Below are 17,961 nucleotides of genomic sequence, written 5' to 3'. Positions count from 1 at the left end.
CTATGCCCCAGGTTCCCAGCTTTCAGATATCTTTAGACCCTCCTCCTGCCTGGACCCTGTGCCCCAAGTCCCCACCATCCACACTCCTTCAGGGCCTTCCACCACTGCCTGGATCTCATGCAGCCCATTCACAGGACCCAGACCTGCTTTCTCTTTCCCTGTGCCCCACTTCAGCTGAAACTGGATCCCTGCCATATGAACTCACCCATGTCATGGGACACATCCTCAGACCCCACCTGCATCCACCTGGAGAACCTGAGGTTCTGGGGCTGGGACTCACTGTGGAAGGGAAAGAAAAGGAAGGAAGTGGCAGACTAGAGGGTCATGGGAAAGACCAGGCTTCCCACAAAGTGGGTTGAACTAGATATTGTTTCAAGAAACCTATTCCCTCTTCCCACAGAGTTTGCCTGTCCTGTTTCTAGGAAGCCTCTCCCTGCATCCTGTTCCAGAGTCTCCCATGGAAAGGGAAGGAGGGTACTGCCAGGACCTCTGATCTGCTGGGGCTGAGGACAGTGCTCCCCACCAAATCTGCCTGGCTTGGCACATCAGAAAATGTCCAGAGAATGCCAGCCTCCCCTCATGTCCCCACCCACCCTGGACATTTAGTCAGACACTGGCTGGAAACCTGTGTCTTCTTCCCCTGCCAGACCTGATCTCCAGGCCCAGGTGGGAAAGGAGGCAGTAAGGGTCTGGGGGTGGGTGAGGCTCAAAAAGCAGTTCTGGGACAAAACAGAGGGGAGGGTGGTCAGGGATTCACACTGCAACACCAGGCTGTAGGCACCAGGTCCCTTCCTCCCACCATGGAAACACACATGCTCACTCACTGCTCATGCACACCCACACACACTGTGAATTTTGCAGGGAGAAGAGTTTGCCTGTTTCCTTGTTTCTCAAAACCCTTAAGCCTGCTCCTCAGTTGTGTTGGATGTCTCTCCCTCTCCCTCTCATATACGTATGTTCCTGTGTGTGTTGCTGTCTCTTTTTTTCCTGAGGATTTCTTTCTGTTTTTGCCGTATGAATAGATGATCAGAGTAGATCCTGAGGTCCCCTCTAGTTGTTTCCACTTGGGGCCTGGTTGTTGGTTTAGGGGTGTTTTCCCCCATTCTATATTAATTATCATGAAGGCTCTATGGGGTACAGTGTGTGTGTGTGGAGTAAGGTTCACTGTTACTTGGTTGAGTCATGAGGCTCATCAGCAAAATCTCTGCTCTGTTAGCATGAAGTGTCCATATTTCAGCTCCTCTTGGAGAAAGGGGTGCAGGGACTTGCAATAATATTAATAACCTATGTGCAGCCCTTAAATAAATGCCTGGTGTGTACTTTGACATCTATAACACTAATTGTCACCTGTAGAGAGATCAAGGGGTCAAGATATAACATCAGCAAACATAATAAGCACTCATTAAAAGCAGTGTCTGTTATGTCATCCACTGGGATAATAATCAAGATATGAATGGGTAATAATTACATAAACTATATAATTATATCAGGGAGTGGAATTATGGTTACTTAATTGAAGAGAAAATATGATTGTAGGGTGAGAGAGTTTGAAATAATTAAAAAGTGAATAAAGGAGATACTGGAGATAGGTAGCTTATGAAGGCAGTAAAGATGGAGTAGTAAAAGAAGAACTAAAATAATAAAAGAAAGAAAGAAAGGTAGAGGGAACAGAAAAATGTGCTTTTTTATTAGGTGAAAAGAGTGATGAAAGGATAGCAAGAGAAACGAAACAACAGTACAAAGTAAAAGATGAAAACAAAACAAACCCATGTAAATTCAAACCAAGATTAAATAATAAATTGGTATAAATGAGAGCAATTAAATAAAAAAAATATGTGAATATACATGTGTACATATATTACATGAGTACAATTATACACACACACATGTGCACAAACCATTCACACAGGAAGATTTAACACACAGAGGCCCAGGCATATACACATAATCCTGCAAAAAAAAGTAAATTTTTAAAAAAGAAAAAATGAAATAGAAAACAAAAGTAAAAGTAAAAATTAAAAAAGAAAATGGAATAATAGAAAAACTATTCTTAATTGGAAAAAGAAAAAAAAATTGCTTTCACCAAGGTGGTCAAATGTGTTAAGAATGGGTATCTGCTGCTTATGCTGAGGTGCCATTCTTTTGTGGTTTATTCTGAGGCTCTATAACACAAACCCAGAGCTGGGGGTTATTAAGTTTATGTCTTTGTCTTTCTTCACAAGATGCCTGACATTGTGACCAGGGACCAATCCTGATTGTAGTAGTTCTCAGCTTCCTGTTTCTTAGTGTATGATGGGAGAAAATAGGGACATGGATGACTAGGACATTCCTGCAGTGAGGCTGGTAAAATTTTCCATAGCTGAAATTTGCTCTTGACTGAGTCCTTAAAGGATGTTGGTGGGTATTTGAGATTTGGTTCCCAGTCCCCTGTTGCTGGGGAGATGCCAATCTTTGCTGAATGTCTGGGATTTGGATATCTACTGAAATTTCCACTCAGGGTCAGGAGTCCCATCCTTGATAGACTTCAGTCATCTCTATGACTGTGGATTACCCAGAATCTGATCTGGAGTACAGAGGTAACTGTCTGATCTCCCCTGATGCTCATATTGGATTCCAGTCACAAGTGTATCTCATTCTTTTAGGTCTCTCCAGGCTGCAACACTCTGAGCACAGTCCTCTCTGCACCTGTTTCAATGGTGCTGGTCCAGATATAGTCTGGGTCCCAAGTAGGTGACCGCTGGCTCAGACTTGTAACTTCCTCTGTGATTTCCCAATCTGCAGTCTCTATTCATTACCAGACAGCCACTTAGAAATGGTTCCCAGCACTACAGCACTGAATTGGGTTGACTCTCTGCCCTTTGCCAATTGATTTTAATCGCTTTTCACTCAAAAACTTTCTCCACCATCTCTTGGTTAAGGTCAGCCCCCTTCTGTATATCCCAGGTTTCCCAAAGTAAATTTTATTTTCCAGGCTTTCCTTATTTCTTATACTACATTTAAAGGTTTGACTTTCTGTGACCAGTTATTTTGCTGCCCAATGCTGAATTTCAGTGAATGCCCTTGTTCAGCCACCTTGCTGAGGTATACCCTTTCCATTTCTCAATCTTGAGTTGAGGATCTGATAAGTCCAACTTTCTCTATCCTGCTATCTTTCAGTCCCTCCATGTCCCTGTATTTATTTGTATTTGACTATTAATCTGCACTTATTTACTATGAAAGAAATGGGATGATCATTCATTGGTTCAGTATTTACTGAGCACCAGCTCTAGGCCAGACACTTCTAAGACAGCCATTGGCCATTGGATGGTTTTCCAGCAGCATGAGATAGGTCCTTAAACCCTGCAATGTCTGGTGGAGAGCAGCAGGAATGTGGTGATAACTTGTAAGAGGGAACAAAACAATATGGCACTTCCAGAGTGTACACCCCAGTAAAGCTAGGAGTGAGTAAATACTGAAAAATAAAATGGGAAAACAGACAGGATCCTAGTCAAAAAGAATATCATACACCATATATGGAGTTTCAGCTTTATCTCAAAAGTTCTGTGAAGCCAGGAAATACTTAATGTAAGCCTATGAGCTAACCATCAGATTCACCTTGTGAATTAGCAAACTAGTAACAGTTTTACAGGTTATAGAAGCCAGGCCAGACTTTATGAAAGTATGCAGGCACCTTGAAAACATAAAAAAGGAGAAGTATGAGAGAAGGGCTTTAAGAATTGGTGTGGTATCCCAGGTTCCAGGATGTCCAAGACCACATAAACACAGTTCCATGAGGAGACCTTCATAGATAACTCAGAAACCAGTGTGGACACAGAATCTGTGTCCTGAATTCTCCTGTGTTTTTTGCAACATTCCCTTGTTCATTTGGAAAAAAGCCTCCTGGGTGTGCCCCCTGTTGAACTGATTATTCCAGGTTTCTTGATATAGACAGCATTCATAAGAACCAGATTACTGGCTGCATTCACTGAACAATGAGCTTTAAGCAAAAGGAAGAATTACAGAACCAGTGAGCTAACAGAGCCTGCTGAGGAGTGCCTCAGGGGAAATGTGTGCATACTTGAAGGGACAGTATAGACAATTTCTTTCCCCTGTTGAAGGAGTATTTTTCCTTAATATAAAGAAATATTCCAGCACCACAAAAATAGCACAAGACAAAAACAAAGCAAAAAAAAAAAAAATCTTTCAAAGTTCTCACAAGGAAAATACTAGATTTGAATAAAACAAAGTGTATGTGTATCTATTAATAGGTGCAAGATGAATTCATAGCACAGGAGATAAAAAAATGATTGGTGACTGTAAATTAAATAAAGAAACAAGTAACTGTTAAATAGTGTTTGAGTGCTTGTAAATTTAAATTGATATGTGTGAGGAAGATAAATATGTTTATCCTAATTTGAATACTACAGAATTTGTATATGTATTAAAATACTGTGTGACATCCAGAAAATATATCATTTTTATTTTTATCATCTGTGTCTCATTATGGGCTAAATGAAGACCAAACCTGCAAGAACTACAAAAGTTGCAGATGTGGAATTTGAGAAAAAGAGGCCATGGTCTGCTCCAGGTATGCCACTGTGGCTTCCTGCAGTGTTGACAACATTGCAAATGGGCCCCATCCAAAATAGTCATGTACATTGCCACAGAGTCCCTGAAATATGTCCAGTGAAGCTGGGAACTGAATGTTTCATTGTAATTAGTTACAGTGGAATTCAAATAGCTTCATGTGTGTAGAAGTTACCACTGTAATGTATAAAGGTGGTCCCCCAGACCTTTCCGATGCAGCCATTTTCCCGCGTCCCAACCACTTGTCAATCTGTGAACATCCTAGCTAGCTATTGGTTCATCAGTCAGCTTGCAAGTATCCTTCTCCGTTATTGGTCCCCTGTTATCCCAGCGGAATTCAACCACCATCTTTCCTCTCTTGCATCTCTCTCCTACACACTTGCTTTTCCTCCTCCTCACTTTCCACTCTTTCTAGCACATGCCCTTTCTTTTTCCTTTCTCTTTTCCTCTCATTTTCACCTGTACCCTGCAGGGAGATACCTGTTTGCTTAATAAATTCCCTTATGTGATATCCCATGTGTGTCGTGGATTTCTGGGAGCTATTGTTGAGCCAGAACTGAGACTGGGCATTGGGAGTGCCATTTCCATTAGAGAGGCTGGATCTACTGCAGGTCCCAAACTGACTTGCATTTTTTCTTAAAACCACAATTGGATGGTTCTTGTTTGTTTGGTAAGCAGTTCCTAAAAAGCTCAGAGATACAACATTTACCTAATATTAATGAGACCCTGTGTTCAATTCCCAGGACCACAAAGAATTTAAGCAGTTTTGCTAATATATCCTATGAAATGGTAATGATGTTGGTGAAAATTTGCATTCTTCTACATTATGTTGAAGATACACTGAATTAGTGTCCAAATCTTTCTTGAAAAGGTATTGTTATACACTTAAGTTTGGGGAAACTATTCCTATGATGCATGGTTTTCTATTTCTCATTTAGTACAGCAGAAAATCAATAATTCAACACAGGGCTATAAACACAAGTTCCTTGATTTATTAACTGAGTGTTCTTAAGATGACTTGCATTTCTACGCCTCTTGCTGTCCCTTCCAAATGAGACTGCAGTAGCTGCATATCAGAGGGTTCATTTAATGTCCAAATGAATTAATTTCATTACTACTACTATACCTAACATTAGTGAACTCTCAAGATAAGGGGTTACTCATGTATCATATCATTTAATTGAATATTCACATTATTCATACTTTGCCAATTTCACTGCATTGGTTATGAAAAAAGTTTTAATCTTTCCATCTAAGAAAATAATCTGGAAACAAAGTGGTCACTTACATATAGGTAACTCTCCAGAATTGGGAGAGATTTTACAACTATCAAACATTGAAAATAACTATGATATTTAAGTTACTCTCATACAAATAATTACTAATCAAACAAAAGAAATATCTAATGTATAATGTGGTTGGTATTGGATTCTAGGCACATTGGATCGATAAAAAGTAATTAAGAAATACTTCTAATCACTGTATTTTATACACCAATATTAAAATAAGATTTTTAATATTGATGAATTTCTTAAAATATTCAATAGAAAAGAAAAAAATGAATCAGCCAATATTATATATTGCGTGAATTTTATTTTTTAATATATAGAGGAGGGAAATAATGGTCAGATATCATAAACCCATATGGAAGATCAATGAAGTAGAAGAAAAATATGGAGAGGGATGGAGGGAATAGTGATAGGAACGGGGAAGAAATACTAAATGGATTTGACACAATTATGGTATGTGCATGAATAAATATATCACAGTAAATTTTACTTTTATGTATATTTATTAAGTTCCAGAAGAAATAAATGAGTGAGAGAAAAACTAGTAAACTACAAGAAGAGGTATAGGGGGAGGGAATGCAGGGGACAGCAGAGGCTGAAATGGAATAATTAAAATTCCATATACATGAGATTTTATCAAAATTAACCCAACTATTATATATAACTGAAATGAAGGAATAAAAGATAGAGGATCAATTTATAGATAGATAGATAGATAGATAGATAGATAGATAGATAGATAGATAAAATGAGACCTGGACAACAGTATCTACCTCAGAGTTGTCCTGAGAAGTAACAATATGGTGACTAGAGGAGCACTGGTACATTGTTCTACTTTTTGTCATCGTGACTAAAATACATGACAATGACAATTTAGGGAAGGGAAAGTTTACTTTGACTTGCAATTTCAAAGGTACTTGTCCATGGTGAGCTTACTCTATTGTTCTGGACCTGAGATGAGGTAGAACACTTTGGTAGAAAGTCATGGCAGAGTGGGAAAATGAGGTCTGACACTATGTGTGGCTGTTCTACACATAGTGCACATGCATCTGGGTCTACATTAGGTTATTTGTAGACCCCACATAATAATCAGGAGGCATGTTATGAGTGGTAAAAACTGGAAAATGTGAATGGATTTAACTAGGGCCAGAGGTCTTTCAACTCCTATTTCAAAAAAGGACTCTAGGAAGAAGGATGATTAGACATGATTTAGACTGAGTGACATGGATACTCCTGTTGATGTAGCTCTCCATCTCATGCAAGAACTGGAAATGATGAATTGCCCTAATAAAATTCATGAAAATAAAAAAAGATTCACAACACTAACCAGTTACAGTGTTTCATGTCTATATAATGAGTGACATGAGAGGATGAGGATCTCAAGTTTGACATCAGCCTGCACATATTAATTAGACCCCCTCAAAAAAGGAGGTGCTTAGGGATATAGCTCAGTGGTTATGTGCCCTTGGGTGCAATCCCTACTACTGAAAAAAAATGCTAAAAACATTTTAAAGCATTTACACCATAAGCATTTTTATGCAAATTTTCACCCAATATTTCTGTCAACTGACTGGTGGAAGAGGTGGGACAGGGTAATCCCAACTCAGGTTATCACCATTTCTCATGATAACATGTAGGACAGGTGGAGGATTTGGACACTGAAAAGTGGAGTTGGGAGAAGGAAGGAGGTGCCCCCATTTCTGTGCAGCAGCTTCAGCAATTGTGACATTTCTATTCTAATCCTAATGAGTATGTTTTCCCTGCAGCCTCCCTGAGGTCTGAAGTCTCAGTGACTGTGTGGAAGTCTCTTTGAGCTGTGTGTAGAGAGGGGTAGAGGAAGAGGGATGTACCTGCTGAAGAAACCAAGGTACTGCGGCAGTTTTGACCTAATCACTCCTAGGCAACTCTTCACTCAGCTGAGGATGAGAAAAAGCACACAGAGAAAAAAGTAAAGGTGAGATTAAGATATAGACAATAATGGAGAAAAGGTTGGAGGACAAAAGGTGACTCATGAAATGCACTGGCTTTTCCTGTTTTTCCTGGGGCTCCTACTCCCACACTTAACAAAGCAGTTTCATGTCATCCTGCCTGCAGACATAACCATCAAACTCCACAGAAAACTGATGGGGCTGGCAAAGCCTGCAAGCCAAGGGTGGAGGAAAATATTCAACAAAGAGTGTATAGATTCAGTGAGTGTGGATTCCAGCACTAGCTGCCAAAGTGCTGTGACAACCAGAGCTGTGACCTGCCGCCAAGGTTTTAGAAAGTCAGGGATGATTAACCACATTTAGGAATCACAGGGACAGGTGTTAGGTGGGAGAAAAACCAGAAAATGCAGAACCACTGCCATCTGCTGGATAGAAAGAGACACTACAAGGGATAAATGAATACTTTCAGAGAAGTTGGTGCACCTGAGACAGGCAGAGGTAGGGAGGGCTGCACTTGTATTTGTGAAGGTAAACAAAGAAAAGGAAAACTGAGATGAGAACAGATAAATGCCAGAAATTGGTGGGCCTGATATACGACAACCCTGTGGTCAGAAGTGCTTTCTACTTAGTTTCCATGGCTTTCTACTAATTCTGGTCAGTGGTAGTGTTCTCATACCCTTCCCAGAGTATGCAACCCAGAGGTGAGTCACAGACACCAGGTCTGGGTGATTCCTCTTGTCTATTGCTGCTGCAGCTGCCACCCTGAAGAGCAAGAGCCAGTGTCAAGCCCACTACCTCTGTATGCCAGGTGTGAGGAGTGAAAACAGGACTCAATATAAGAGCTGGCAACAGTGCAATGGCCAGTTAGTGATATTTATTATAAAACAAAAACAAAATTATTTTTAAACCTGTCTAAACTTCATACCTTTTCCCTTACACCTGCAGTCTGTGAAGATAACCATGAATCTGAGGAATGAGCATAAAGGGTCCCGATGTCTCAAGCTTCTGCATCCTCACTCCTGATTTTTAGTTCAGATTGGCTATAACTGAATACTGAGAAAGGGCAATATTCACTTGTTAGTAACTATCAAAAAATACTATTTCAAAATCACAATTTGCACAGAGAGCACCACAACTTTATACAAAAAGTGCTTCTCTAAGTATCTATCAAACCATTGTCTGGGCAGCCTCAGATTGATGTCACTCTTGGTTTTAACCTATGTGGCCAAGATTTAGTCTTTAAAGAGCTGATGTAATCTGCATTAGTTTTGCCTTCAAATTTCTGTCCTTCTCTCAACCTCTTTGCCCACAGTTTGCAACAAGATGCATATTCCCACTGCAGTGCTCAGGTACACATATTTTAGAGGTGCCAATTGGGGTTCAAATACCTGATGTCATAAACAAAGAGCTGAGGAAGACACTTAGAGGTAACAAGCAAGTATGGAATTAATGAAGGTGAAGATGCAGGCAGCACTCCTTAGTTTGGAGTACAGTGGGTTGACTGAGAGAAAGGTTCAAGGTCCACAAATATAGAAAGCCCAGAAATCGGTGTCTTATATGCTTAGCTCTAAAACATTTATTATCCTATATAGACTTGATTGCTCCCATTGATTAACTCCCATTGATTATGTTGTAATACTTGATTAGAATAGAGTCTAAATTTTCCCCCATTGGTTAATTTAGAAAACCTAATTAAAATACCCTCCACTTCACCCCCATTGGTTACTTGAGAATGCCATACCTGAGGTGGGAGTTGCCATGGTGATAAGTGTTTAGTGGCAGGAGTTGTCATGGCAGTGGTACTTACAGAGATTCCCTGTCTTTTCCTCCACTGGCATTTTTCTTGTAACCTGGCTTAGCCATCTTGGTGTACCTGAACTCCTAACAGTATCAACATTTTGAAAGTCTGCCATTCCCAAATAATTATCATTAATCTTTGGAGAATTTTTTTCTTTCTTCTTTAGATCAACATTCCCTATTGCATGTTCCATCCATTCCTATCCCTTCTCAGTTCTCTGAGTGGCTTCTCTTCCACTTGTTTTTTAATGTTGTTGTATTCTGACCAAAGAAATTATGTTAATTACATGTGCTAGTGGGGTTCGCCTTTAGTGTCGAGGTCCTTGTGATACCGCCGTTTAATGGTGACAAGTTATGCTCCTTCTAATGTTGAAGATTAAACACTAGAGAAGCACACCAAGGCAAGCATATTAAGCAGGTTTGATTTAAAGGTAATAATACAGACTTCTCCTGGCAGGAAGAAGGGGGCCATGGCTGATCTTCGAAAGTCCCAAGAAGTGAGTGCATCCTACATCTTTTATAGGTTAAAGTCTTTTTTGTTCTCCAGTTCTCTCCCCCTTATCTGTCCTTTATGCCTACATGACTAGGCCTGGTTTTTCATTAAGTGAGAAGCCCTGGGCATGGAGAGGGCCAAGGTGATTCAAGCAGGTAAGGGCCCAAGGTACATTAATTAGCAGCTCCTTGTCTGCAGTCCTTGATGAAGGCAGGTAAATTTGGTAATCAATGGGCTCTGGAGATCTTTGACATTCCATTCTCCCAGGGCAGTCTCCAACTTCCAGAGGCAGATGTCTTTCTTGGCCTTCATTTCCTTGATTTGACTTGATTACCTATTTCTACATCAACTGCCTGTCCTTAATTCTGGTTTTACTTGGTAAACGAAAGTGAAGGTGAAAACATCATTCTGTGGGGTAGAATAGAATGGACTGAGCAAGAGAAGCTCAAGTCTCCTCAATCTGCAAATTTTTCTTACATGCTGACTGTGAGGCATTCCCTTCCCTATACAGATCTGATTGAAGGCCTCACCCCATTTGCTCCCCTTAGTTATCTAGTAACACATTATTAGAATAATGTCCAAAATTCTCCCATTGGTTACATCAAAATGCAAAATTAGAATACTGCCCACTTTGTCATCATTGATCATTTTATAATGATAAACCTGAGTCGGGAGTTGCCATGGCAATATGTCCTTAGTGGCAGGAGTTGTTCACTGCAATGGAACTTGTGGGAAATAAGGGTGAGATGACACATCTTCCTGGCTTGTCTTCCAGCGGCATTGTGCTGGTAACCTGCCTCGCCATCATGGAGTACCTGAACTCTAACACCTACAAGCTAGGAAGCAAAACAAAGTGATTTCCATTGTTACATTTTCCATTTAAAAATGGAACATTCATCTTACTGTGAGCTCCCTCCAAACCACTGGTGGTGAATTTACCCCAACCAATACCCCCACCAGAGTTTATTCTATTTTACCAAGACCTTTGACCCCAAGAACAAAAAAAAAAAAATAAAGTACACTGGGGGCCCCTGGGCCACCATCCAATCCTTTGGGACCCTGACATTGGCTGGGTTTAACTCAGATACTGCTGGAATTTCACAAAAGCATCCTCCCACCTGGGCTGTCTTGGGTTCAGCAGGAACTGCAAGGCCCCCACTCTTGATTTCCAGAGTGCCAATTATTTCCTGGGAGGGAGGGTACGTTCCCGCAATATGCTGGGGCAGTGGCTCTACCCGGTGGCGTCGCTAGGGGGCGCTGCCAGCACAGGTCCGAGTGGCGCTGGGGGGATGGTGATGGCTTCTTCTGTGACTTCAGTGCTGCTTGAGCGGCTGCAGTCTTTCAGCGTTCACGTGGACAGAACGATTTTGTTTGGCTTCAAGGCGAGAGGTCTGCTGTAGGGCTGCAGAACTTGTGCCAAAGAGCTCTTCCTGGACAGGATCAATAAGGTACTGTGCACTTCAGGCTACCCTTGCTCTCTGTGACATTTGCCATCAGGCTATGCTGTGCTTGAGCTTTGTCACTGTCTCTAGACCTTCTGGACAAGACCTGAGTGAGGTAAGCCATGCTAAAACTCTATATTTCTGGATCCCCCTTGAGCCTGATGAATGAAAGCTACACCGTCCCAGGGGAGGAACTCTGGGAAACGTGGTTTATACTGTGTTGCAGCCATTTCTTATTTGGTGAACTTGGAAAAGCACAGGGATGTTGACTGTAAGCTCATGGCCCACAAATGACAGACACAGGAGAGGGGACTCAAACCTCAGATCAACAAGCTTTGCTTTATTTTTAAGCAAAGTTAATCAGGCACATGAGGGCCCATTTTCTGGGTATGGAGATGGCCTGTGGGTTACAGAAGAAATCTGGGTTTTACAGTTTTGGAGATTATGGATGTGCAGATTGCAGAGTTGAGGAATTAATTTTGCTGGTTAAACTTTTAACTTAGGAAGGTAGTGTAAAAAGGTTAAAATTTACTGTTATCTGGGGAGATAAGAGTTCAGATTTTGAGGGAAGAGTACTGAAATCTTGCCCATTGCTTTCCTTTCTCTGAGATCCACTGTTTCCCAGAGTTTTGATAATTTTCTTTGCCTCCATTTAGGATTATTTTGCACTGGGGGAAGGTCAAAGTCCAGAGCAGTGCATTCAGTATCTGTCCCTTTCCTTCAGGGCATTATTAAGAAAAGATTTACTGGGAGGTTAGTGTTTGACTAGTTTTCCCTCCCTTCTACAAGGTGCAAGTCTCTGTTTTTCTTTGGGATCTGTCTTGTAAAAGTATGATTTTCCATCACACTTTGTTAAGAAAATGACAAGATAACTCTCAGACATTAGGAGAAACCAAAGTTTATTTTATGCCAGAGGTCCCAGAGAAGATTAGCACTCCAAAATTCTAAGCCCTGATCCATAGTTTCTAACAATAATGGTATGTTATTTGATGTCATCTTAGACCTATCCTATCATTGGAGCTTTTTCTTCTTCTTTTTTTTAAATTCCTAATCTATGTGACTGAAGGCCTCGTGCAGTGTCTCTAACAAAATTGTGCTCACAGAAGAAATAAGAAGATACAGCTCTTCTCATAGACATCTATTACATTTCAGGAGGGATTAGTTAAACTCTTAGGGCAGTTATTTATTGGTCAATTTGACTTTCTGGAAAAAGGCTAAGAGAGGGGAGGGGAATTGACCCCTTCCCCAGGCAGTGGACTCTGACCATAATATTTTTGTAATTTTATTTCAAAACCAGGTCTGGTTTTGTCATCACTCCTTCACTCAAAAAACTTGAAGAAAATGTTACCTGCATATTATGGTTGAACAAATGGAAGTACTGAGAAATTGAGTAATTTTCTGATGGTCTTGCAATTAGTTCGTATGCTTGTGCTTGTTTTTGGGTACCAGTGATTGAACTCAGAGGTGCTTAACAACTAAGCCACATCCCCAGGCCTTTTTTATATTTTACATAGAGATGAGGTCTTGTTGAGTTTCTTAAGCCTTCATTAAGATGCTGAGGCTGGCTTTGAACTTTCCATCCTGCCTTAGCCTCTCAAGTGCTGGGATTACAGGCTTGTGCCACCATGACTGGCAGCCTTGCAATTAATTAGCAGAAAATCAAGGGTGAAACTCAGGGCTTATGCTAGTCATGGGCCCCTTTGTAGGATGATCCTCATCATTTTTAATGGATATGCAGCTAATCAAAATCAAGAATAAACCTGTTCCAGAAAGGAGATGGATATAGGAAGTCAAGTCTTTCACCTAAAGCACCCTGAGAGGTTTGCTTTCCAGGTCGTTCAGTGGGTCTTGTCCTTCTTTACTTCCCCTTTGACTTATTGTGCTGTGATGAAATTTTTTGCTTAAAATATCATTTTTGTAAGTATTCATCATTTTTTCTAATTTCCAGAACATAGCAAAGGTGAACTTAATAAAATCAATCCATCTGAAAACATGGAAAAGTTCTTCACTGAAGAGAGTATTCATGGTTCACATTGCCATTGCCAATTCCCATTGTAAGTGTGATTGCATTGATATTTATATTAGAAATAGCATAAAGAGGGAGGCAGTCCTCTTCATTGTTGTTAATGAAGTAGAGTTAATTTCTAGTCTTAACTTTTTTTTAGGGAACATACCAATTGCTATTATTGAAACATATGTACAATCCCTAGCACCACAAAAAAAAAAAAAAGAAAAAAGATAGATATGTAATTCAGTGTTTCTCCATGGTTCCATGGTGAAGCACAATCTTTAAACAATTCCAAACTGTTGTAGAATAATATTCATATAAAACACATTAGAAATGAACACCTACAAAAATGAGATGGAAACATCCAAGATACAAACAATGCAAATCATATGTTGGTTTGTGTAGCATTCATTGTAAGATGCTGTGCATGATTCTAAAGATTGAGTCTGAAAATCTGTGCTGAGCTTTTTATGGTCCAGGCATGGTATATAGCAGCCACGCCTGCAGTCAAGATGTGGAAGGTCTTCCCTCCAGAATGTGGAGACCCTCCCATAGGGTGTCTGGCCAGACATTAACAGGGAAGTGTTCCCCTCAAGGGGACTGCCTGAGAGGTTTTTGATGGTAAATTAATAACTCTTCTCCAATAGTAAAAAATCAAATGAGTTTTCATTTATATTAGATTTTCTATCAATATTTGCCCTGTTGTGAATTAAAACTGAGAATTTGAAAAACACTATATTCACACAAAATAATGTGTACATATTATGTGTTAACATACATAGTATTTTTAGTAAAATATGTATTGATCACCAAAGAAATCAGTGGAAAGAATAGTATTGTTGTAAAGTTCTGCAAATATTAAAATTAGAATACAGCTGAATTCCCCTCTTTCTATATTTTAAGTTCATCTTTTGCCATGTAACCTGTGGGAAATTCAACTGTACACTTTTTTGTTGTTGTTGTTGTTGTACTGGGGATCGAACATCAGGGCCTTGTGCTTGCAAGACAAGCACTCTACCAGCTGAGCTACCTCCCCAGCCTTGTAAACTATACACTCTTGGGAGAACCAGAATGAAAAAGGTAAATAACATTTGGCTTTTACAATAAAATAGCTTTGAACTTGTGGTACCTTAGAAGAAACTCTGTTGTTCCAGGATCTGTCTTGACAATGCTGCTCTTTATTATTACATTTTAACATGTTCTATTGCTGACAATGGCTTGTTTGTATATAGATATCATTTGTTATTTAGAAATGTTTGTTTTGTTCTTGAGGTTATCTTCCTACTCAAGTCTTAATTTCTTGGCCCAATTGTTTCTAAATTTAAACTTTTGGGCCTGGAGAGAGAGCTCAGTTGATAGAGTGCTAGCTTTGTAAGCACAAGGCCCTGGGTTCGATCCCCATCACCTCAAAATAAAAAAAAAACTAAATTTAAACTTTTAATATATGACTTGTTGGGTTTTTCCATATACTTTACTGTGGTATAATTGATTTATAAAAACTTTCATGCATTTAGGTTGTGTCCTAAGGAACCTTCAGCACTTCCAGGATAAAAAATGTATCCATTTCCCCCAGAAGTTCCTTGCTTCCTCTTCATTACCTCCTTGTTTCCAAGAAACTGCTGCTGTGCCTTTTCTCCCTATAAAATTTTAATACATTATATAATCATACATTTTTCATGTTCTTGTCTATCTTATAGTAGAATTTAGACTTTCACATCTTCTGTGTATTGTTTTCTTCCTTTTTAATACTGATTATTTCTTTGTGTATATTTTAATCCATGTATCCATTCACTTATTCACCTCTGCTGTACATGCAGAACATACATGCTGATCTGTATTTGAATTACTCTTGGTTGATGCCCAGAAGTGGAATATGTTGACCATGACATAGGTGTACACTTTAAGAATCTGCCGAACTCTTTCCAAAGAGATAACCACATTACATTCCCAACAGCATGTACAAAGTTACAACTGTTCCAAATTTTCACCAGTCCATGTGCATAATCAGTCCTTTCATTTATTTTTAGTGTCTTTTTCTTGTACTGGGAATTGAGCTCAAGGTCTTAAGCATGCTAGATAATTGTTGTACCTCTGAGGTACATCCAGTTCTCCTTTTCTTTAGTACTTCATATTTTACATAAGAAGTCAGCCAAAACTAGGGTCATGATGATTTTTATCTCTTGTTTCAGAAGATTTTATGTTTTTTCACTTACATTTAGATCTATGATCATTCCCCCTTAATTGCTTATAGTGTTTAAGGCAGAACTTAAAATTATTTATTTATTTATTTATTTATTTATTTATTTTTTGTACATATGGTCACAAAATTTTTCTGCACCATTTGTGGTAAAGATTCTCCTTTTCCCATTGACATGGCATGTTTGTCAAAACTTGCTTGACCACTTAGGTATGAGTTTCCTTGTGTCCTCTGTCTTTACCTGGTCTCATTTTCCTTATACACTGTGATGTTTGCTGAGCTCTGCAATAAGCTTGGAACTGGGTAGTGCTGTTCCTCCAACTTCTTTCTGCTGGTTTGACTCTTCTATACTCCACACTTTTACTCCATTTTAGATTCAGCTTTTCCACAAGACTTGCTGGGGTTATGTTTACAGATACAATAAATTAATAACTCAGTGTGAGGAATAATGGAGATTTTAAAAAATATTGAATCTTTTCATATATGACCATGACATATCACTCAATTTATTCAGGTCATTTAAATTTCTCTTAGTTTTGTTTTATGTGCACAGTTTTCCAGGTATAGGTCTTGAATTAATTTTTAAGATCTTCATTTTACTTACTTATTTATTTTTTAATGTATATTGTGCTTGGGATCTAACCCAGTAACTCATACATGCTAACAAAGCTCTCCAAAACCCAGTCACTGAGTAATTTGGGTCAAAAATGTTTAGTTTTTTTTTTTTTTTTTCATTGAATAGGACAGGAAGATAGCAAGCAAGCAGCATGTTTTTTACAATAGCAAAGGTAGTAAAGTAACAGATTCCTCTGAAGAGAAGGGGTCCCAGAGTCACAGCCTGGACTCCTATAGGAAATACTGATTTGTTCTTTTCAAAGGTTTTGGGCCCTCCTCCTTTTTCTATCTCCTCTGACTCCAGGCTCTTTTTTATTTATTGTTGCCTCCTATTCCCATGTCCACACATCTGTTTTAGTCTTTCTTTTGGGTCTCTGCTCATGTCCATGGGCACATTTGTCAGCTAGAAATTTGGCCTTATTGGCATACGCTCTGTGTTCTCTCACTGCCCTGACTTTGGCTTCCTCCTTTGCCATCCTGTCCTTATTGCCCACACCATTCTAAATCTCCCTCAGGTTTTTATATTAATGTTTCTTTGATGGGTTGTGAAATTTATTCATAAGTACTTACACTTTTTGATATCTCTTGTAAATGGTGGTATATTAAAGTTCAATTTCTGCTGAGTGCAAAGAGCCATGCCTGCATTCCCAGCTACTCAGGAGGATAAGTAAACATAAGTAAAGCCAGTCTGCAAAATTTAAAATACAATTAAATGCGACTGAGTTTGTGAGTGTCCCTGAATTTCATCCTCAGAACAACCAAAAATAATATTTTTACAATATAGAAGTGCAATTGATTTAAAGTGATTTTTTCAGTGACATTAATTTTTAATTTTTTGTGTAACTTTTATCTGAAGAATTTTTCCATTTGATTGTTTTAGTCTTTATTCAATAAACATATTCTAATTATTAAGGAATAATTTGGAAACAGATAAAATGAAAGAACAAAGTTATAATGTTATATTTTTATTTTTAAAATATACTTTTCTTGGACTTAAAACTCCAATATTTTTAATCATTTGATAACCATATTATTTGTTTTTTAAAAATATTTTATTTTGTACTAGGTAAAAATTTATGTGCAGTTATAAGAAATAAATCAGAAATGTATACTTCACTCCATTTCTCCTAATGGTAAACCATCTTGCCTCACTAGTGTACTGGCACAATTGGTAAGTTGGACTCAGTGTGCTCCAGTTGAAGCCTAGTCAGATTCACCAGAGTTACATGTACTGGCATGTGTGCATGCTTCTGCAGCTTTTCATATATGACTCTTCACATGCAGATTATCATTTAAGATTTAGATTTATATCATATGCATCCCTTGCAAAGACTTTTATGTAAGTTGGTATTATTTCCTCAAATTATTTTTAAAATCTGTACACAGTGATGCATGCCTGTAATGCCAGGTATTCAACAATGTGTGTTAATGAATTACACATTGTGTAAGTTTTGTGGATTGACTCTTTTTACCCAGCTACATTCTCCAAGCAGGTTGCTGTGTCTGTCAGTAGTTTCTTCCATGCTATTGCTCAGTTGTACTCTGTGGCATGAACAAACAGCCCTTCATTGGCCAACATCAAAAGTTCATGAAGATATTTCCAGTTTGGTGGGTGCTTATCAATCT

The 17,961-nt window shown here is 38.9% G+C and overlaps 1 long non-coding RNA gene across 4 annotated transcripts in view; it reads left to right on the top strand.

Moving 5' to 3' along the window:
• LOC306652595 overlaps positions 1–17,961 on the top strand; it is a 696,764-nt gene that overhangs the window by 662,733 nt on the left and 16,070 nt on the right. Inside the window, exons 1-2 of one of the 4 annotated variants that reach the window (XR_013761486.1) lie at positions 11,354–11,521; positions 13,464–13,569. This is a non-coding gene — a long non-coding RNA (uncharacterized lncRNA). Of the gene's footprint in view, positions 1–11,353; positions 11,522–11,559; positions 11,631–12,633; positions 13,570–17,961 lie in introns of those variants that run through there. The other 3 variants (XR_013761487.1, XR_013761485.1, XR_013761488.1) reach the window with 3 other exon arrangements.

The sequence above is a fragment of the Sciurus vulgaris genome, assembly GCF_902686455.1.
Source record: "Sciurus vulgaris genome assembly, contig: HiC_scaffold_587_arrow_ctg1, whole genome shotgun sequence".
Classification (NCBI taxonomy): Eukaryota; Metazoa; Chordata; class Mammalia; order Rodentia; family Sciuridae; genus Sciurus; species Sciurus vulgaris.
The sequence above is the reverse complement of the archived record's forward strand: the minus strand, read 5'-3'. Positions and strand labels throughout refer to the sequence as shown.